Below are 23,976 nucleotides of genomic sequence, written 5' to 3' on the forward strand. Positions count from 1 at the left end.
GTGACACACCTCTTTCAATAGCAGCTCCCACTTTGGGCAAGCTGATCCGTGTAAAGTTCTCTTGAAAATGTGCCGGTTATGGGATGGAGAGACCATCCTTAGTGTCTCTTGACTACATGTAATTTGTGAGCAGTGACTATATACAGCCTGTCTTATTGTATCACATTGTCTCAGTTGGTCCCTCCCCAAGGAGGAAAACAAACAGAAAAACACAGCTTATGTGATAATTCTGTAGGAAATAAAGGCTATTAACATGTTTTACCATCACTATCAATTTCTGAGTTCAATAGAAGGTATCAGAGCACAAGCAGAAATCACCTGCCTTAAGAGGAATAAATGATCCTTGCCATCTTCCACAGGCAGAAGCTCTATTGTGAACAGAGGAAATTCCAGCTAATCCCCACCAAGACAGCAGGAACATGCTCTTGCCAGGTGCCAGCAGAGTGCCTTTGGTGGAGAAGAGAAGCACACAGCCAGGGAAAGCCAGGGAATAGCAGGGTAGATGTGAGCTCTGATCAAAGCTGAACATGGGTAGTCCAGGGATGTCTGCCCTTTCCCTGTACTGTCCCACATGGCTGCTTTGCAGGGCAGAACAAAAATACAGAATCAAATCAGATCATATTCTCCTGAAACAAACTAAAGAGTCACACCATGGTCTGTTCCGGGCACCCTTGGGTGCATACGCAAAACCTCAGCTTGATAATTTCCCCTTTGGCTGCATGGAATAGTTTTACATAAGGCTCAAGTGTGTCTCTGCTTTTGTCCTTCAGCAAGGCTGTATTGCTACTTCTCAGCCTTACAAAGAGGACAGGACCCAGAACTGAGTGTGAAAATGTTTAAAATGGAAATGTATTTTCAAACCAGCCCCTCTCCCTCTGTCTGAATGCTCTCACCAACAAGGTATTAAGAGCACAATGACTACAGGAGTACATGTACTGAAATTGTTCCAGTTTCCCCTCTAGTGGTCCTATTCCCTGCATCATCTGTGCCTGGTGTGAGGGCCCTGAGTGCACTAATTTGCCATAATTAACAAGACCAACCTCACCTAGATTCCCATAAAAGCAGTGCCGCTTTTGTCCACAAGCTCTGTTTAAGCTCAGAGTTCAAGGTTCACTCCATACCTGCCCTATGCTGTGTATGTCCTGTCAGCTTTCTCTGCCGAATCCTGACATGTTCCTCCCTCATAAATTATTTAACAGGATTATCTCAAGGTCTCAGTCACCGAGTTCCTGCATATGAGAACAGCTCAGTATTTGGCCCATGGGAACAGGAGACAAGACAGCCCTGCCCAGCCGTGTTCCCTGGGCCAGAGTCACCCTGAGCACACTCTGGATGCTCTGTCACATCAGTCAGGCACATAGAGCAGTGTCCTGAGCCCAGCCCTGAGAGCTGCAGGGTGAGAGGTGTTTTCACCCTATAAAACAGGACATATATTTTGCTCTTGTACCAAGACAAAGCACAATTCTTTAAGCGCAATTGCACTGCAAGCTCATTTGTGGCATGTGATACTGGTTATTCCTTCTAACTACAGGCATGACCAGACTATTCTGCCCCATAAGCCAATATCAAAGGGCATTCATGTTAAATAATAAAATATATTGCCTGCTATTCAGTAGCAACCTCATCTTGGCTGTTTTTTGGGCCTCATTTCTCTGGATGACACTGGGCCAGTGCAAGCAACAGAAAGGACTCTGAAAATGTGCTCAGTCTCTTACAGAACCAGGCACCTGGAGCTGCCCAGGCTGTTTCACCAGTGCTGATTCTCAGCCTGGCATTAGCTGCCACAGCTGGGACCACAGGAATGGGAAGGTCATCCAGCATGTGGATACATCCAGCAACAGGCAGTATTTGGAAATAAACACCAAAGCTTCGGTTTTATTAATGCAAAAGTAAGAAGCAAAACAGCATGTAAATTTTCTGCTGTTTCATCATGTTTTCTCATCTTACTTGCTCCATTATCTCCCAGTAATCATCTTCTGAGCCTCTGCCTCCACTCGTGTGTGCAATCTCTTGTAAGATCTCTAAAAGCGACCCATTTATCAAATAAGTGCTTCTTGACTAAAAGCAAAAAGCAAACTCTAGACTTCCCAGAGCAGATTTTGTTTATTTTGTCATTAATTTCTTTCTCAGAATGTATTCAGAGAGTATGTGAGAGACCACAAAAACTTTGATTCCAGTAAAATAAGGTACACTAGCATATGCATTAAGTGACATTTTCAGAGAATCTCCCATAACTTTTGAGCTTTAGTCTTAAACCCATGTTTCCCTTTCCAATTTTTTAGCTGAGAATGCAAATATAAAGATATGTTGGGTATAAAAGCATGAGAACTTTTGTCATTTAAAAAGAAAAAAACAAACTGAAAAATATTTTGATATTACCTGATATCAATAGGATTCTCTCAGTAGTAAGAAACCTTTTTTTTAAAGGGACATTATTAACATATTTATGTATGAAGTTTAGGAAATATTTGGGAGTTTTTCATTATAAGAGTGAATAGAGTGAAAACTTTACATCCTCCTAGACTTTAAGCAGGTAAATTTAACAACAGAAATGTGCCTGTAACTGAGAGCCATCTATGTAACAAAACATTCTGGTCTGATTTCTCCTAAATGAAAATAAAAACCTGAGCATAAACAGCTCTCACCCTGTAGAGCCAGCTGTAATTGGCCTAGAGGTGGAGCCAGTCATCTTCAGGGCTGAACACAGAGGAGCAGACGTTTTCTGAGCAATAATGCAGGAAAACTGAGAAATAGTAAGAATGTAAGTCAGGGATTTGCTTGAATAATGGCTCTGTGGGTGTGATACATCCTCAGCAGTAGTGAGCAGCAGATTACTGGAAGGTTTAGAATATAGTTTTGATAGCCAATGAAGTTTTGATAGACAATGGAATTTCTCAGGGGAAAATGTGGGAAGGGAGCCTGGGGTGGGGAGAAGGAATCTCTGCACAAATGAAAACCATACATAAAGGAGGAGAGATCAAGTAGCACCTTCCTCACAGAGCAATGTTTTGCTGCCCTACCATGCAAAGCCCTGCTACTGGTTACTGCTTTGCACAGTTTTTAGGTATCAAGCAACAGTTCTCTTGCTAGTTCCAAAACAGGCCTTTCTAGGACAGTTTAATCAGATAGCAGGAAAGCTTTCTTCATCACATCTTTCACTGGCTTTCACATCTAAGGCATTCTGGAAAATAATTTGCACAGCACTTATCTGGGCTGGCGTAAGCTGCCATCAAAAGAGCAGCAACAAAAGAGTGGGTGCCCAGTCTTTGGTTTTTATCAGATACTGGATATCCACTTCTTTGTCATTTGTATTTTCTCAGGAAATGGAAAAATAGCACCCATAGTTCCTCCTGCTGGAAGATAATGCATGAATTCATCATGCCTTCAGTTTAAAATCAGACAGTTTTATTTCCAGGGCTATACTGGTCCATTAAAACTTTTTCCCCAAGCTGTCACAGTGGGGAAGGTTTTAAAGATAATTATTTTTCATTTTTAATTTTTTTAAAGAGGTTTTTTCATCTGCTTTCAATTTAATACTCTCAAAGGAAGGTCCACCCATGTATTCTGTGGGACCTGCTGCAGCTTCCCAGTTTCCATTCTGCATTGTCCAGAACTGACACCTTCTCTGGATCACTCCAAAATCTCTGCTGGCCAAACTAATGTCCCCTCTGTAAAATACTTTAGGGTGAAAGGAATTACACACATGCAAGAGGTTTTGGAGACAAAGTTAAACACAGAAATAACAAATACAAGGGATTTTTATGTGTTGCTATTCAAGGATCAAAGGCACACAAATGCCAGCCTCTAGCCCTGGTGATTACTGCTCTTCCTAGCACAGCAAGCGACCTTATCTTAATCAAACTCTTCTATCAGGGCTTCAGCCTCATCCTCTTCAGTCTGCCCAGAGCTCTGGCATCATTCACCACCCACAATCTCGTCTTGTCTGGCTTCTTTGCTCAGTACTCTCTAATTTTCTTCCTACTTCTTCAGTTATTTCTTCCCTTCAGCCTCTCCTCCCCCGCCCATGCTGTGTTTGTGTCCCTGGCTTAACTTTCTCTCCTCCCTTCCTTTCTGGCAGCAATACAACCTTAGCATATCAAAAACCTCAAAGGCATCTTTAACTCTCCCTCCAGACTCACAGCCTTATCTCCTTCCCTCCTTTTCCCTGGGCACAGTCCCATCACCCCACCTGGGTGCTGCCCTGGTCTGGGCTTTCTTGAAAACTGCTGCAGGTGGCATTTTAGCACCCACCCTCTCTTAATCCCCCAAAGGTGCAGGTCTCCCGAGCAGGTTCTTCCCTCTGTTACAGTGGCCTATTTTTTTTTTCACTTCTCCTCAACAGAGGTGGTTATGTTCCCCCCTTATCCATCAAACCCCCCATGTTACTAAACCATCTCAGACCCCTCTTGGGTTTCTGGACCCTCTTCTCCATTGCATCAAAGAGAAGCTTCATTTTCAAGGTTCTTTATGATCCAGTTCTTGTCTTTCATTAAGTGTCAGGAAACCAACTCTGTCCTCTAATCCATTCAGGATAAAAGCCCTTATCTCCCACTTGTTAAAACACTCACTTAGGCACCTTTGTGCTTTTTCCCAGGCAGCTATAAGTATCTGTGAAACTATCCTCATTATCCTTATAATTCTCCTGTGACATTACGTCAATAACATCCTTAAGTGTTAGACTGTGGGTTTGCTGCAGCCCTCTGACTCAGAGTGGCTCATGTGTCCTTCTGCCTCCCTCCCTGTCTATATCCATTCATTAATTGTCTGATAGTGAGCTCTGGGAAGGACAGACATCGCCTTTCTCTTCCACAGCCCCCACCACAGTGAGCTCTTGATCCCTGACCAGCTGCTGTAGTACAACAGTAGGGGAGTAAACCAATCCACAACCTTTTAGCCTCAAAATTATGCTTCAATTTTTCTATTTCTAATAGCAGATTTGTCCCAGGTACACCACAGACTGCTGGAATTTAGATGCAAATGACACATATAACACTGCATAATAGAAGGAACCAATGAACTAGCAAGAGCATAGATGAGCATTACTGAAGACTAATTCTGACTTCATGCCAGAATGAAAGAAAAAATAAAAGTGGAGTTCGTGTCAGCATATCAGCAGAAAAGTGATAAAAAAAGGTAAAAGCATTCCTAGGAGGTTTTTTATACGTGCCATGTTTTAAATTCACACTTTTGCCTCTGTCAACCATTTGTAGAACGGGTAGAACTTATCAGGAAACAAGAATACAGGAGGAAGTTTTTTTTAAGGAGTCTGGGACTAAAGCACCTTTTAAATGCCATCTTCTGATGTCACAAAAATATTTAATCTTGTCCTGTTTTTTTGGTTTTTCCACGGTAATAAGTAGCATTAGCAGATCATGCTTCAGGTCAATCAGTTTCTCTGCTCTTGCCACACCCTCTTGCAAGCTGCTCCTTCCCTGCTCCAAGACTGATTCACCAGCACTGTTTTTATTCCTAAATCAGAGACCTATCCACTTAGCTTCATAGATGTCTCTCTTGAAGTGAAAGCAGGTAGAATTCAAGGAAAATACTCTTTTATATTCATGTGGTCAAAACCATTCTGTTTTGCTGTTAGACAATTCCTAAGCCATAAATCTTTACCAGGACAACTTTTGCTGGCTGAATTACAGTGGCAGCAGAGCCACTATAGCATTCCTAATTCCAAACACCACCATCTGACATATGCTTAAGTCTAGAACAGAGGGACTAAGATTTTAAATAGCTTAATTCATTGCTGCAATTTATTTGATATATATCAGCTGAAAATGTCATGCAGGATCAAAATCATTGTGGAGGTGCTACAGAACAACACAGTGAATGGAAAAAAGGTGCAGGAGGAAATAGAAACAAAATAAGCTTTATTTACAGTAAATAAAAGGGATGGGGAACAATAATATTACTTCTCTTTGTGTGTATTCATGAGTGTGGCTTAAGGCATGTGGAAATTTTGCTGCAAAACTCACTGCTGCAGTGCATAATTAATAAAAGCAGAGAAGGGGCTACTCTACTGTTACAGAAAAGTCTCAGCTGAACCTAACCACCATTCATAGACTTTTCCTTCATGCATTCTCTGATGAGGTACAATGAGAATTACCATATTATAGGTGAGCATTTATCTGCTGCTTAATGGAAGAAGTAAACAGCTATGTGGAAAAAACCAAACAAAACAAACAAAAGGAAACCCACAAAAACCAAAATAAATAAATCACTGTAGAGGAACTAACAGGATTAGACAAAACAAATTAAATAGTTAGAAATCTTAAATAACTAACTTAAATAAAAAAGGTTACAAACAGCCTGTCATATGCGGTACTTTCACAGACAGAAATTACTTTAAGCTCTCTTTAAATGTTTGTTCTGTAAGTGAAACAGGGAAAGAAAAGTCCATATGACAATAATAAAGGGAATTAGGTCAGCTTCTGAACTCATTCATCAGTGAAACGCGCACATCTCCAGCTCATACAATTCCAAAATCATTTCAAGTGATTGTTTTCAAGTCAATCTTCCATCACCCACCTTCCTTTTTGCCGGAGGCCAGAAATAGCACCTCATAATTTATCTTCTATGTCAAGCTTTGCAGCAGCTACCCCCTTCTGAGCCACTGAACTCAGTTTGCTGCATCTGCTTTCAATATTCACACTGGAACCACATTTTCTCTCTTGCATTCACCTGTCAAATATGGTTTAGGAGAACACGCTTCAGATACTGCTAAGAAATGCTACATCCACAAGACTCAGAGCTTAGAATTCAGTGTGTTTGTGAACTCTCTTGAAAAGCTTGCAAAACTTCAACTCACTGCAATGAACTAAAGCTGCTAACCTATGGGTTGGATGCCAAGTCGGCTGGTGATTTTTAAATTTATAAAATTAGAAGCTGCCTCAGACTCAAACATTCAAAATTTCCACCTAAATAAATGCTGAAATCTTCCGTGTTCTTTTCCCAAACACCCTGCATTGCAAGCAGACTGGGACATTTAGCTCAGATAAGTAAGGAGCTCCTGGAACTTTTCTTGGTTCACAGGTCAGGGTGTGAAACCCCTACACGTGCTGGCTCTGTGGAGATAAAGCTCAGGCATGACAAGCCCTTTTTCCCTCTCCACCTTGCCCTCGATATTCTGCTTTTACCAGAAGTAAGACTTGGCTGCACAGATCCAAAGCAAAGGCACTTTGGGCAGGTGGCAGTGCTGGGCATCCAGGAGAACGACGTACCAGAGCTTTTGTTTGCCATTCAGCCCATCCTTCCTTTCAGGAAAGCTGATTACAAGATCCCAGTGTACCCAGGCTGCTGTGCACAAGCTCTTCCTTCTCTGCAACTTGCCAGAAAGTCTCTCTGACTTTCCACACTGCCCTAGTGGAATTTAGCCTGACCCAGCAGGAACAACACTGGTAGAAGGGACCACAACACTCAGGCCATTTATCATCTGTTGTAGGAGACTTTTGGAAACACATGCCCAGTCCCAGGGTTCTGCTGTACCAAGCACCAGAGAAGGGAGTAATCTGGCAGCAAATCTCTGCTCTGCACAATTTACTGAGCAGATGTTGGACAGGATAAAAAAGGAACAATCTGAACAACAAGGAGAAATCTCCTGAAGCTGAACCTCACTGTGCCAGGTTATTTGTGTGTTTCTACACCCTCACTGCTCTGGAAACAGAGATTCACAATTCCTGCATGAATGTGCACAGTAAGACTCAGGTAAATGGCAAATGGCTCATGGCAGTTCAAGTCCCTTTATGCTGGTGTCTGCTTCTTCATCTTTCACAAAGCAGAAGCAGCAGCCAGTCTGAGCTGGATTGCAACCAGCTTTGTGTTGGACAGGGAAGAATTCCCTTTAAGAGGTCAGTATCCAACCTCAGCTTTGTTCAGCACCACCTCCTGAATAGCAGGAATTATGTTTGAAAGGTATGTCCCTTTGAGCAGCTCCTGAATAGGAAAAACTATAGGAGACTGCACATTTTTACAAAGAGAGGATGTGCTCTTCCCCATTTACTGAGCCAATGCTCAAAGAGCTCAGAAATCACCTCCTGCAGGTGCCAGGCTTTGAGAACAAAACAAAACAAAAAAAAAAAAAGGATATTCTGGTAAGTATGGAGAGGCTAAAAAAACCACTTTTTCTAGGTCACTGAAATCAGGCAAAACAGAAAGTGTTTTCTACTGCCACTCGACTCTCCCCTGTGCACCCTGCAAACATAAATAGTTCTGTGATTCATTGCAAAGCTGCTCTTCCCTCGCTGAATTTGAAAGAGAATATAATTGTTTTTTCCATACACCAGTAACGATGACAGGGACCAAGATGCCTTTTTGACATAAAACGGTATGTCATTCATTAAAATTACTACTGCCTGAGTGGGAAGTTTTCAGCAGAAGTGTCATCTTCTCAGAACATGCATTGAAAGGAAATCAGATAAATAGGAGTTTTCTCCTCTTACTTTTGCACAACACATCAAGCTAGTTTGCAGCTTAACAAAACCTGTCTGCATGTTCTCATAGGGGCTGTGGGTTTGTTAAAACACCAGTCCAAAGCTGATACTGATAAATTAATTCTCTGTTATTTAAAGTGTGACCAAGTCAGTTCCTAGTGAAATATTTCATCTTCTATAGTTCTTTGCATTCTAAGTTTATAGATTTAGACAACTTTTGAATAAACATACACCATTTGTTACACCACTGCAACCAGTAAATGGAAAGCTATATTAGGTTTAAGGGATGTGTTTCAATAGGAAGGGAGGAAGGAACAGGAGGAAATGTGGTCATGAAGGAAGCTCTTACAAGCATCACCACCCAGCAGAGCACCCTGGCTTCTGATGCAGTTGTCCATTCCAGCTTTAAAACCATAGAAGTTCTCTCCAGTGATCATCTCCCCTCCACTGCCTGGTGCCCAGTGTCAGCAGCAGACCTGCCAGACCTCATTGCAAGAGAACTTGTATCACACGGAATCCCAGAGCTCTCATGCAACAAAAATAATGGTGTGCCCTTGGTCAACAGCAATTTGTTCTCCATCTGTCAGCTCATTCCCTGCAAGAAGCCAGAGCCCGTCAGGCAGGGCGGCAGGGCTGGGAGATAAAGGTGAAACATGCCCTTTATTCTGAATGCAGAGGCAGAGTGACATCCCTTTGCCTGTGATGCACCTCGCTGTACAGCAAACGCAACACATCAATTGCTGATGCTATCAAAGGAAATAGCATTTCCAGCCACATGGGAAATATGTCAGCAAAACAAATGGATTCAAATAAACAGCAGCAGAAGGCGCATAGCAATATTGATTCATGGCTTTTTATCCTCTGTCCTTTTGAAATGGTCCCTTTCCAGCACTCAAGCTGCTGTGATAAATACCTCCTCCCCCTCCTGCACGCTTGACTACTGAGAATACATTTTGTGCCATTTTTTTGAGCAGAGAGGGGAAAAAAAAGGATGAAAAAGAAAAGACACCTACACTTTGTAGTGATTCTGGTTTTGAGCCATTAGCTTGCCCTGCAGTATCAAGCATAGCTTTGAACCTCTCCCTAATACAACAATGGCTGATTTGTATCAAGGTGCTTCTCAGCAAAGGCAAGGCATTTGAGAAAAACACTGAATTATGTGCCATTAAAAAAAAGGTTAGCAGTAGAAACACATCAAAGGAAGCAAGATCAAAATTACTGTAAAGTAAGCAATTGAAGCAACTGGAAAAGTCCTTCCCATTCAGACAGGTCACCTATTCAAATCCAGCCTGAATCAAAAGTGAAAATGAATCTTCTGTAGCTTTGGAGAAATGAGATGAGGGTTTTCTCTACTGGGTTTACATCTGATAGTCCCATTGCAAAATCTGCTGCTGTCAATTTTAGCAAAGGACAGGGCAGCTTGTAGATTTGCATAATTCAAATTATTTGAAACAAAAATATTATGCTATTTTTTGAATAAACACCACCATCAGAAGGACATTTCTTTCCACCTAACCTTAAAAGCACAGGAAAAAAAAATGTGCAAGTGGTGTTTGTTAGCTCCTGGTTTATGAATGAGTAAGAGTGAGGCCAAAGTTCAGGTAATGTATAAGGGCTGTGAGCTTTCAAAAAACCCTGTGTAAGGGTCTCAACTGCACAGGATTGTCAGCTCCCAGCAGAAGTGCCATCTCCTGCTCTCCTATACCACCTCCAGGGATGGACAACTTGCTTTGGGGCTTGCAGACAAACTGGATTGTAAGAGAGTCATCAATGCCAAAATACAATGAAGCATTTGAAGAATGCCAGGAAAGCTTTAACCCCTGTCCTTCAGCATACCTAATGCCCTGGTATCTCGAGCAGGGCAATGCTGCCAGTTCAGGTCTTGCCTGTCCCCCTCACAAGACAATTTGTCTTCAAAGTGGAGGCAGCAGAGAGACACTGCTGACCCAGTCCCTGTGCCCTGCTCAAAGGCTGCATAGGTACAGGAAGAGAAAAAAGCCCTTGTAAACCGAAGGAACTGCTTGTGCTGACCTCAGGTTACCCTGGCTGGCACTGATCTTGTGACAGGACAGTCCTTCCTGCTCATTCTAATGACACAGCTCACTAAAACCCCTCCTTGAGCTCTGGGGTTCATGGCCCAAGGCACAGTTCTTGGGCAGGAACGTGGGGTTTTAGTGAGTTGTTCTGCTAAGCGACTTGCAAGTGCCTATTCCCCTCCTCCAACCCTAGCTGTCCTTTTTTACTGCTATAAAAATGTTAGCATGACTGCCTCTGACGAATTTCAGAAGTTTCAACACATAATTTAAAAGCAGAAGTCATTAGCAAGTATCTATTTGATCACTGACAGCTGAAGCAGTGAGAAGAGCTATCATTTAATAACAGTTAAGGTTAAATATATTCCTGTAGTTTATCATCATTCACTTTCCCTAAACGCATGACTTCAGGTAGTAAACTCTGAAGAGAAGGACAATGTGAATTACATTGTAAGGCAGGCACAGCCATCAGCAGCAGGGCTTTAGCCTCAGACCAATCCAAAACAGGAATCTGACAAACAATTTCAGGGATCATCATATGACATTAAAGTCCTCATAATATCATCCTTTCATGTATGTGATATATTGGAGGCAGCTCTTGGGTAGTCCTTAATGGCCCAGCTGCCACCACAGTGATAGATGCACTGTGTATTAAGGAAATGAAACAGGAATTATGCACAATGCATCATTTCTCCTGCTGCTGTCATTGGGCAGGGAAGACTGCAGCACCCTGTTGCTTCAAGATAAAACAGGATCCTGAGTGCTACGTTGATATGGAACAGAACAGAACATTTCAGGTGGAAGGGACCTACAATGATCATCTGGTCCAAATCTGTGCAGGTGCAGCAGACCCAGCAAATGAGGAGACACTAAGCCAGAAAGCCCAGATCCATTCAGAAAAACCACACTTCAGCTCATGAAATACCAGGCTGTGCTTTCCCAGCTGTACTCCCAGAAGATTCACTTCACCAAACTCACCCCATAGAATGAGTACAATTTCTCCCCTACTCCAAGCTCTGCTCCATTCCCTTTTCCAAGGATGAAGCTGGGAGGGTAAAGAGGTGGCCACCACTCCCTAATTCAGAGCCTTCCACACCCTGGACTACTTGGAGCAGCTTTTGGATGCTCCAGCATTACCCTTTCAGTAAGAGAACTGGAGTCCCTCCTAGCAGTGTGAACATGGAGTATTAAATACCAATTTATAACTCAACATAGCTTCTTCAGGAGAGTGGCAGTACACAATAACAAAGCAAAAATAACAGCAATGTCTGTCACCTCTGCAGCAGCAGGCAGCTTTTCAGTCCAGCTTTCCTGGGTACTCATTTATAGCAGCACAGAGCAGGTGGAAACCATTGCTGCTCTGATCTGGTGGCATTTTACACCCACTCTGACCAGAGAAGATCACTATAAAGAGAGGCAAATACATAGCACAGTCTCCTGAAGACAAACATTTGGCAGCACCTCGTTTCCGTCTTCACCATCACATACTTGAAAATAAAATCAGGCTGTCTGGGCAGATGTAGTTGTGAGATGCTCTGGTAGGCTGACAGGGATTGGTTTAGATACTAACAGGCACATCTAAGAGCAGGTGATAATCCCAGCTCCAGCCTGCACATCCCTTCCCAGGTCAGCTCACCTTTTGCAGGTTTTCTCCCTCCCTGGGGAGCAGGTGAGGCAAACTGACTCTTCCCAACAAATTTGCATCTGTCATTCAGAATCTATATTTTCTTATTACAGAGCTGACAAAGTGACAGCAATAATTAATCTTACTGTGCATGGAGTTCATTGATACCAAGAAGAATTAAAGTGTTGTAATCAAGTTAGCCTGTTGCAGATGTGGGAAGTGCTCGAGTTTATCAAATTCTGCAGGCACACAATTTGATTCTGCATAACAAGGGAAGACAATACTGACGAGATAGCAGAGAGCCAGCAATATGATGCAGGATTTCATGAATGCCTTTTTTAGCTTTTAAAAACTGCCACACTTGTCAGCTGTGCAAAAGATGCCATGACATATTAATGCACGTCATATCAAAATTGTCAAAGGATGCTGCACTCTGGCTCTGTGAGGATGTGCTCTGTGTCCAAATCAACATGTGCCTGCACAGGCCTCTTGAGAGACACCTGAACTTCAGCAGCTCCTGGAACCAAATAAAGGGAGCAAATGTGCACATCTCTGAAGGTGTGAAAAGATGCTGCCAAGGGGGATGTTGAAATAGAAGCAAAGCTCAACAAGGGCAATTATCTCTGTCAAAGGCTTTTGGTGATCGATGTCAGCTGCTCTCCCAGTCGAAGCTGGGAAAACCACAACATGAATATTTGATTAAATTAGGCCAACCTGAAGTCTCTGCCTGAGCGTGTGATGCCATGGGTTTTCTATGAGATGGCAGGGTCTCTCCTTCACAGTGGATTACATCTTTGTCTTGCCTCACCACTTTCTTCTTCAGCTGAAATGCTTTTAGCATCCTAACAAAAGGCAGAGCTGGGCAGTGCCAGGGATATCTGGCACCCTGTGCCAGCTCAGCTCCCTCCCCAGCATGACCCCCACAAACCTGAGGTGCAATTACTGCAGATGGGCTGAGGGCACAGTCAGCTGAGCTGAGCCAGCTGCAAATCCAGGCAGCCCTGCTCCTCATTCCACCTCTCCTCCCCAGCTGAGATCTATATATTCCTGCCCCTTTTTCTTGGGGCTGGCCCTTGTATTAACCCCCAAGCTCCTTCCAGCTGGTTCCCCACACTGAGCAGGCAGATATCAAATCTGGGGGACAAAACCAAGAGCAGCTTCCAATGGCACAGCCAGCACAAAGCCAAGGGACAAGAACATGAGTGAGGAGGCTGGAAAGGGGGAAGAGGCACAACTCCTGTGGTGACACCATGGAATAGGTTCAGCTCTCCCAACAGCCAGAGGAGCTATCAGACCTTTATTTGATGCACCTCAGGCAGCTGAACAGCCTGGAGATTGTCTCCCCAGAATTTACTAACCCCTTGGCATTTATTCCCTTTTCCCTCATGATGCTCTACATCTAAGCTAGATGATAAATGTCCTGTACTCAATCCTGCTCTTCCTTGCCTTTGGAGAACTTATCTGCTCTGCTCCCTTAGGCACCATGAGCTGTCAACAAATCAAGCTGAATGTTTGCTTGTGAAGCCTAACCTGGAGGGAATGGCTTATTTTCATTAGCAGCCTGTTCTATTGTTCAACACAGATCCTAAACCTGAGAAGGTTGTAACTCAACCTACCCACTCTGATTCCTAGCTGAGAGATTTTCTCCAGAACAGCCAGGATTTTCTGGCAACTGCCCCCAAAATAGGAACCTCTTGGTACTTCAAGCAACCCCACAGACCATCCTGCCAAGCAGTCACATCTCCCTGGCCCAAACACAAAGAGGGACATGTCCACCTATGCTGCTGACCCCCTTCTCCCTCAGCATGGAAAGTGACCTTTCTAATCCTCTGAGGCAAGGAAAGCAAGCAGGAGTGGGTCAGACAGGGAACTGGATGTTTCCCCCCGAGAAAAAGCTGTTAGGAATGGAAGAGACCTTCTACCTTGCTATGACTCACTCCTGCCATCACAAAGAGCTCTTCCATGTAAAATGGCACATCAATTGATCAAACTCTCTCCTCAAACTGATTAAGGCTGTTGCAAGGGCACACTCCCCTAATGCCTAAAAGCTCTGCCAATTCCTAGACTCTAGTCCTTTTGCAGCTGGTTTAAACTCATTTTTCTCTGTTAACCTTCTAACAATTCCATTGTCTGACTCCTTGACCTCATATTATTTAGTGTTTCATTGTGTTCCTTCAAGCTCCAACACCAACAAAGGAAGTGCAAACACAGGAGGACACATCAAGGAGCAATAGGAAGAATCATACAGCTTTAATCAATTATGGAAGGGTGGGGCAAAAGGTAGAGAATAGCCCAGAGCTGGATATTGCAGTTTTCCACGTAATAAATAAATAATAAGGGACTAGAAAATTTGACCTATGAATTCGAAATGAAACAAGATTCTTCCTGCAATTGGAACAGCATTAATAATATCATACAATGGCCACATCTGTGCCAGAGCTGTATTAATTGGGCTAAACAAACACAGCTGGGGAACCAGCTTTGGGGCAGAAGGAAGACTTGAGAAAAAGAAATTATATTGTTGAAAAGAGCCAAGCAGGCAAATTTGCTGTTGTTAGAATAACATGGCAGAACTCAGCAAGCAATCCCTGTGAATGAGAGGTGGGAAGTTGCATTTCCTGTGCTGTGCACAGGGAAAATGAACATGAAGAGGTCAAATCTTGCCTCTAGGCAAGCAAGAGCTTTTAGGGCTGTCTGGTTCTGTAGGAGAAGCACCAAGGTTCAGGAGCTGTGGAGCCCAGGTTGGACCCAGCCAGAAACATCCTGGACCATGTAAGAGAACATTTCCCTGCAGCAAACAAGGCTTCCCCTTTTGAGTGGTTTGCTCTTGCAAAGAAAGCCATTCTCTCTATTCATACCTCTCCAATTAACAGCATCCCCCTCCCCAAAATTACCAGGATGGACAGGACACAAGAACAGTTAAAGAGAGCTTTTAAAACAGAGCAGCTTCATTCCAGTGAAACTCCCAAGTTCATCTTGCTTGGCTTTAAAGACGTTCGTTTGCAGCACTTCATCTTTTAATAACCAAGATTCAAAGTTTCAAGTCTTTTATGAAAAATCTCCTACAGTCTGTCACATAATTATATCATGTAGTGGCCTTTCAGAGAACATCTTGAACCCAGGCAATGGAAAACGTCTTCACAGGCAAGGAGCAAAGAGGTAACTTAACAAAGAATCATTATAGGAACAATTAGGCTTTCAGCTGGTAGCATCAAAGAGTTTATTTATTTGTTACAGGGCTGGAAAATAGACCAGAAAGTGTTATAAAATGTTCCAGTTCATCTGAGAGCGAGTACAAAAGCTTCATGTGCAGTTATATCATCCTTTCTAAGCTGAAAGCAAATAAAAGCCTTCTGATGAATTCTGTGAGTACAAACCACAAGAAGCTGGGGTCTGTGACCACAGTGCATTTAAAAGCTACAGAAATGTGATTTGGTTTAGAGAAGATCTTGAGAACAAGTCAAACCTTTTCCCTTTCTCTGTTTAAAAATGTTTGAGCATTTTTCAAGTTGCACTGGAAAATTCAAAGATTGATCTTTTTTTTCTTAATTTAAAATACAAAAGCCTAGGGTTTAGTAGCTGCAAAACACTTTTTCCATATTTTTTTCTCAAATAAAAATTGAAGCAATCTGAAAAAAAAAATGGTCTTATTGGTGCAATCTCTGGCTTTGTCAAAGCTTTTGCCACTGAAAATTCTGGCAAAGGGATTTTGTTGTTGCTGGCACTACTGCTTCTTTGTAAAATTCAGGTGAATCACTACAGACAAGCACAAGCAACTCCCTTTATTGCACTATAAAGTAGTTTCTTGTTTTGTTTGAAGGTGCTGCTGGTTTGCTCCAACACAAGAGGTTCAGGATGAAGTGAGCAGGGGATCTGACCTTACTCATTCCCAGCAGTAGGAGCTGACGTGGTTTTTTTCTGGTAAAAGCATTCCAGGCCTTTCATTTCCACATTTTCTGAACAACATATTGTGTTCTATGTCAAAGAAATGCTTGGGCCAACGCAATCCTTTTTAGCTTTTTTATTTTACACTTCTGTGGGAAGATGAAAAAAGTTGGGGGGATCAACCCACAAGCATTTTCCTCACAAATTCCTAGTTCACTCAGCAAACCAAAAAATCAATTCTTCATCCATTTCTAGCGCTCAGGGTCACTAAAAGTGAAACACATTCTTTTTCAGTAAGTCATTCTTAATAAAAGGCACAAAATTCAGTGGGCAAATGCCTTTTGTGTAGATCTGGAGACATACAAACTGAAATTAAACCAGTGTCCAGCATTTCTTTCTCCCTATAAAAGAAAAATATTGGAGGGGAATTGTTTTCTAGAAGTTAGTGGATGTGTGAAATAAATTACTGAAGTAAATTCAATAGATCCTGTGATGATTTTGTCATTAGTTCAGCATAAGTAGCATTCTGCTATAGCAATTTCTTTACAGAGAAAGGTATTGAATGAATGTCAATGAAATATTTTCCTAACCATCACTACTATGAGGTTGTTTAATAAACTAATTATAGCAGATGAATGGTTCTGCTTTCAATGTCCAGTTTTCTTTAAATCCTCTCTTCACAGAAGGGGCCCTTATATTCATGTAGAGAGAGAAGGAGGCAGCAGAGTGAGCAGATTCCTTGCTGACCTAACATTTCTTCTCTGCATCTACCCAGTTCCCAGTATGTCTCTGCAATATGAAATTCTCAGCCTTTACACAGCATGGTGGGGAGGAGACAGTTTGATTTTCACCACAGGAACCCTCTTGCATTCATCACAGCACAATTTAACAGCGCTACTAAAATGCTAAAAACAAAGCAAAGCTTTTCACCATGTAGGAAACGAGAAGTCTCCTCTCCTGCTTCAGCTCACACCTTTTGTTCCACCAAACAAGGTGACTGAGTTCCTGTCACCTCTCCAAAACCCAGGGTTGTTTCATTTGCAAGGGTTTGGAAACCATTCCCACTGTTTTCTCACAGCTGGCCACTGAGGAAGATCTCTTCCAGCACTAACCCAGAAATCCTGAGCACCTCCTGCCCCCATCACATCACGTCCCTCGTGGCTGCAGAGCTCCCAGCATAAGTAATGCAACCCCTCTTTTGTATTTTTTCCTACCCACAATTTCAGGAGACAAAGCAGCTGCACGACAACAAGTTTTTGAAGAGCTGCACAGATCCCACACCCTGTGCCATGGCAGGACGCCTGCTGCTGTGGCAAGTGAGGGGATGCTCAGGGGACAGAGATGTGACACCCACCAGACACAGCCCTACACCTCCCACTGCCACTGCTGAACCCAGCTCTGCCTCCTTTTCCTCTCTTCCTTCACCCTGGAGGGAGCTCTGGCTCAGCCCAGCTCTTATTTTTGTATTTGGAAGGTTTAACATAGCCGGCATGGCTAGGGAGTGGCGAGCCAGGTCTTAGAGCAGCACAACCTGAGGTGGCCACACAGATTGTCCATAGCCAGTCTGCGCCTCTGCCTCCACAGAGGCTCGGGGACAGCATCCAGACACATTCCCTCCAGCTCAGGGTTACATTTTTACTTCCAGGAATCATTTTCTTATGCCTCCTAACATTAGGAGGTACAGAGCTAGCACAAGAAGATTAATCCTGGAAGTGTGAGCAGAGATTCACAGAGTGGGAGGGGACCTGGCCAAATTTCCTGCTGCAGTGTGTCCACAGCGTGCTCAGCCTGCAGCTCTACAAAGACATGACTTTTCCTTACCCACAGACACACACTGAGGATGAAGCTGGAGTTGTAACTCCATGGTATGGCTTTGTCACAGCTGTCACAGTCCAGGGAAAAGAGTCGTGGAACTCCTCTTCCATTTTGAGCTAACCACGGAGCAGAGTGTTAATTTTCTGGGTCAGCATCCCAGGATTTTCCTTTTCCTAGCATGCTGTTCAGTACTCTCCGCTCTTTGACATCATGTACAACTTCTGTAGCAACAGAGTGCTTAATCCTCTCTGAAGTAAATTCTTTCTTCTTTTATGACTGGAGCCCTGGACAGTGTGTTATGCTTCAACCCCAGTGCTATATTTAACTCAACCATCTTGTTCATTCTTCCTCTCATCTACAGCTTGGCTAAAAGGAAGAAATTGCAACCATGAATAAAATACCAGGAAGAAAGTAAAATTACACAAATAATCACCTGCAATATCCCCCATTCTGTTTAGGAAGAATTGGAATGTGAAAGTTAGGAATTCAGCAAATGGGACAGAATTTGAAACAGTGGTGAGAGAGCAGTAAAATTTCACTGGTCACAGGGAGTTGCCTCAGCCTCTTGCCCTGAGCTGAGGCCTTGATTCTACAAATCAGGTGGCAGCAGATGCAATGGCCCACGTATAGATTTTACTTCCAGAGTACAGATTCCCCAGAATATTTCCCAGCAAACTTTGCCTACCTCTGTGCAGCCCTGCCCAAGCAAAACTAGCTCAACATGGCATTTGTCACCACTTCCAAAACAAGAAAATTCCATTTGTCTACATTTAGATGCCACAGCAGTGTACATAACTCATACTTTTCCATGCTAGTTCTGACACCCTTTCCAAGACAAGCACCCTCTTGTTTTGTTGTATCTTCAGGACACAATGAAGAGGAAGAATGTCAATTAGGGGTGCCTGGCTCTGACATTTCTCATCCTGCCTCAGCTTATTTGATGTGGATACACCCTTCACCATCTCATACACACAAAAAGAAATGACCACAATTCACAGCAATCACAATTCTGAAATGTCTTATGCACAAAAAATTTAAAAATTTTGAGTTTTGTCCCAGTACCAATCTTCAACATCTCTGCAGTTTATTTAATACTCCTTCATTCGTGTTCAGCAGAAGCATCTTTTACTGAGGTACATAGAGAGTGCATTGGGGAAAAAGAGAACAGATTTTCCAGATATCTGTGCCTAAAACAAACCATCTACCTACATGCAAATACCCCTGAATACAAACAATCTACTCCTCAGAAGTATGATAGATTCAGATAATTTTTAATGACCCGGGAGAAAAAAGTGCCTGTTCTGTTTCTATTCAGTTGGTTTTCTACATATGACATTTTTATTTTCTGTTTCACTGGAGTGCAGACAACTGAGAGGCTCCAGGTTTAGCCTTTGAAATATTGGTACAGCTGCAGGGTGACAGCTCACAGAGCAGACACCAGAGCGCACACACACACACAACACAAGTGTTCAGAGAAGTCTAAATTCACAGAAACCTAATGTGCTGGAGGAGTTCATCAGCAGTCACATTTTTAAACAATTTCAGTCTGCTCTGTTTCATGTGTTTCCCTTGGTCACAGCAAAACCTCATGCAAATCTGCTGTATGTTCCCAGCAGTAGAAGGGGCTCACATACACCTTGGCAGCAAAAAATGAATTTCACATTCAGCTTTCAGACATAAAACCAGCAGGATTTAGAACTCACCTACAAAAGCATGACCCACACACTGAAAGACTCTTCATTCCCAATCTGTCAAACAAGAACTGCTTCTATGCTGAATCTAGACCCTTTCTGATTGTCCCCCAAATCTGGATCTGGTGCCAAAACCACAGATAGACAAAAGCACCAATATTTGTTTAGCATCCAGTCAAAGGAAGAGCAAACTCCTTTCAAACTTCAGATTGGCCTGAAAAATGTCAGGAAAAAGGGAAAGGATGAGACAGAAGAGATGGAAGCCTTTAGCCTGTGACATCCTGCTCTCAGCAGGGATTTCTATCACAGACAGATGCTCCATATCCCCAAGCTCTCTTAATGACCAGCAGAAATTATTTCTCTGCACCCTTGGCAGCAGAGAGGACTGGTGGGAGACAGTTCCTCCAGCCACCAGCCAGGGAACTCTTCCCTATTCCCACTGCCCCTGTGACAGATAAGGGGGTGGGGAAAGGGCTGTTGCCTTGCACCAGGCTTTGCACCAGCCAGGAGGGAGGTTGGAGAAAGGCCAACCCCCTCATTGTTCTGTGAGGCTGCTCACAAAGACTCTTTTTTTTTTTTTCCATTTTTATTGTTTTGTGTCCGTTTTGTTCCACCAGACCCTCTCTAAATAGGCATTTTGTTTGCCATTAATGAAATCTGCTTCAATTTCAAAAGTTCTGTTTGCAGGCTGTAATCTCAGTCCCAGTCCAATTTAAATATCTGTTGTTTTGGTGGTAGACTTCTGGACTACATCCCTCCAGCTCAATGCCAAAAACATAACGGAGAAAATTTCACCCACCGTTAGGAGCCATCTGGTTCTGCTGCTCTGAAAAGTGAGACAGATAAGGAGTATGTATGATACCCATGTAAGGCAATTTGCTGGCCTGTTTATCATACCTGACTCTGGGGTGCACAGCTTTATTTTGATTTGATAAAAAGCAAAGGAGTACAGCTGCAGCACGCTGCTGCTTCACTAAGTCGACAGATGGGCATCACTGTAAGGAAGCCACATGGCATTTTTTTGTTAAACTCAGCTCATTAGGTTTTATCTGCAATATGTTGCTGTATTGGCAGAAAACCTTTCAGCCAGCAGAAACATTAGCCAAAGTTTGTCAACAGATATGGGGAAGATCCTATTGTGGAAGGATGTGTGCTGGGGCAGAGGTGGGCTGTGATTGCTTCTCAATGCTCACAAGTCAACTCCTGAAATGTTTTCCAGCTCTCTCTATAATTTGTGCCATAATGGCAGTTCTGACTTGCATATTAATAGAGCTGCTATTCTCAGCTTGCAATTGTTGGGGCATTTCAAGGCAGTTCACAAATCACTTCATCTGAATAGGTGCAGGAAGTTTATCAGCAAAACCTGGGAAGCGGGAAATTTCCCTTGTCTCTGACACATAAAAAGATAGATGCCCAAATTCTTGTCACAGTGAAAAGTGCATTTCCAAGCTGAGAGCTCCAGGTTGTATTATTTTGAGGCATTTTGGGTTGTAAACAGTTCTTTCCTATCCTGAGTCACTGGTTTAATTCCAAAGGGCCAGTTTAACTTTGAGAGAAAAATGAAGCCACATTCTGTGTGTTAGTAGCAGCTCTAGCTACAGATTGGCATATGTGAAAAGCAAATCAAATCATTTTCAATTCACAGAAGAAATGTTAGGAAACTTTTAAAAGCTCCTCCTTGAGGAAAGAAAAGGAATGTGCTGCTTTGTGAGCTCACAGGTATTTCAACACCTGCTCATGTGGAGTCCCAGCAGCAGCCGTTTCACAGACTGGGTCCCAGTGAGGTTTTAGGAGCTCTCTTCTGACACACAAACAAGCACCAAATCTTCCAAAGCCATTTAGGGAGCCAGATCACCACACCTACATCTTAGTCCAGGTCAGAAATGTGCTTTCAAACCAGCCATCCTGGCCATTCCCATTTTTTGATGTCCAGAAAGGGGTCTGGGAGCACATGCTCTGGGCTCCTCTTAGAGGGAGCTCAACCACCTGCAGCAATACTCTGCTCTGTAACAGGCTCAGCTCTCAGCACCAGATTAATCTGAAACATCCCCCCAGGAACACAGAGTTTGGCTATCAGGGCTCAGCACCTTTCTCCCTCCACATTTCCAGCACTGGATAGCTTGCTAAAGCAAAAACATTAAAAAAATCTCTCTTGTTTTAATTTACAGGTGGCAGATTTAATTTTACATTAGGAGTTTTCATTTACTTTAAACTTGAACTAAATCAAATCAAACTCAACCAAAATTTAATAAGTCCAGCTTAAACCAAAGTGGAAATATCCACTCAGTTTGCCAGTTACTCTAAATTTACCAGTCTAATATGGTACTTTGAATTAAACCACACCAACTCAGAATCTAAATGTAACCTTAGTGTCTGTAAAAGAAAACATTTTTCAGTGATACAGCAAGCTGAGCTATGTTTTCCATTAGTGGAAAATGTAATCACATTCTGAGATACTTTATATTTTTATACTGGCTTGTATTTTTAGCTGTTTCTGTGTTAGAGCAGTGCCCATTATCTCACTCTAATTAAAGGTCACTGCTCCTGTTACTATCTATAGCTATAAGACCTCATGGTAAGCTGCCATATCTTGACCCAAAATTAATAGATGTATTTTAGATCATGCATTTCCTCATTTCTCCAGCTGCCTGGCCCGTGTGCATGCCCCAGACACTCTCAGTGCTGGAGTCTGAGACACAGAGTGTGTGCCCTTGTCTCTGATGCCTGACATGCTCTGAGATCCAGGAGAACATTGAATTTCATAGAACATGAAATTTATGGGCATGTTTTCATGGTGTTACATGAAAACAACTGTTAGATAGAAAAGCTAAAAGTATAAGTGTGTAGATTAGAAAGTCTTCTTAAGTCACTGGGTGAAAAAGTTAGTTTAGAGTTTAAATTAGTTTAGAAAACAGAATACAAGATGGAGAATTTAGAGCGTTGTCTCTTTTCCTTCTTCATTTTCTTCTTCTAGAGGTTTTTGGGTAATAGGAGGTGATTGGATAGAAAACGCCACTGTGCAGCACACAAGTGATGGGTCATCAAGAAAAACAATATACATGTCTATTGTTAATTGGATAAGAATAAGTATAAAGATAAAAAGGCTGCACAGTTCAAGGCCATTTTGTGCCATCAGAGCCCAAAGTGTGCCAGGTTGTAGTGAATTATTCTTGTGCAGAGAGCCTGGAGAGACCTGCCAGGTTTTGTGATAACATCCTAATAAACACGAGAAACAAGATCCTAACAGGCTTTGGAGTTTTCTTCCTCACCCAGAGAACTGAGATAAACAGAACTCCCCATGAGGGAGTGTTCTGAAAGAGCTCAGCCCAGAGGGGACTGAGAAATCCATGTTTGAGAAGTACAAAAGCAGAATCAGAAAAAAAAAAAAACCAGATTAAAAAGTTATACTCCAGTTCTTAGGCATTTTAGGAGCTATCCAAGAGATGCTGCAAGCAGGAGAGGTCACAGCTCTCCCCATCAGTGGGATCAATCACCAGAGCAGGGCTCACCAGCCAGGAGCAGGCAGAGGGAACCTGACAGCCCTGCTGCACTGCTGCCCTGCTGCACTGCTGCCCTGCTGCCCTGCTGCACTGCTGCACTGCTGCACTGCTGCACTGCTGCCCTGCTCACCAGGGCAGCCTTGAGCCCTTGTTCTCCTGCACAGGGAGAGCTGCTGCCCTCCATAATCAGCATCCTGATCCAGCAGTGGACTCAACAAACCACTGTGGGATCCACTGCCTTCACCCCAAACCACTTTGGGGTGGATTTGCTTTTTTGCCTGCAGAGCACCCAGCAACGTGGCATGGTAGCCTGTAAGTAAAGTTCACTGGCTTTTTTGTAATTCAAATAAAGAATACATTGGACTTGCAGCTCTCCCTGGCCTTACTTTGCTGCCATGCAGACAGAGCTTACTGCACCATGGGTAAAATAGACTCTGTGAAAGAAAAAGGTGGTTTCATGTGTAGAAAAGAACAGCTGTAAAGTTTGCTATATCATTTTGACCTTTTGTTGTCATGATGATCTGAATCAGGTAACCAACAGTGCAACTGCAAAATAAGAGACACAATTATTCCCTCAGAAATGGTCCTATTTCCCAGTAGCCCATAAACCCCATTCATTTCAACACCAGACATATTTCCTCCATCTCAAGCACCAGAAATTCTCCTGTCCTTTTAAATTTCAGTCTTGCTGGAGAAAAAAAAAAATACAGTATCTAGTCACACATGAAAGAGATAAGCTCCATGGTAATTGAACGGCAGAGATTCTGCTCTCCAAATTCTGCCTGAGAGCCTGTGTGGATATTGCCTTTCAAGGGCAGAAAGGGGAATGGCTTTTCCTGATAACCATTGTATATATAGATACTACAGGAAAAAAGCAAAGAGTTGTCAGCGTGGTGGGAGGGAATGGGAAAAACAAATGGCAGACTGGACTTTGGAAGAAACACCCCCAGGTTTTACCTGAGATAGGGTTTGTACATAGAATTTGGTCTCAACTCT

Source organism: Pseudopodoces humilis, chromosome 9 (assembly GCF_049639895.1).
Source record: "Pseudopodoces humilis isolate 2021_Gansu_Grassland_sample_001 chromosome 9, ASM4963989v1, whole genome shotgun sequence".
Lineage (NCBI taxonomy): Eukaryota > Metazoa > Chordata > Aves > Passeriformes > Paridae > Pseudopodoces > Pseudopodoces humilis.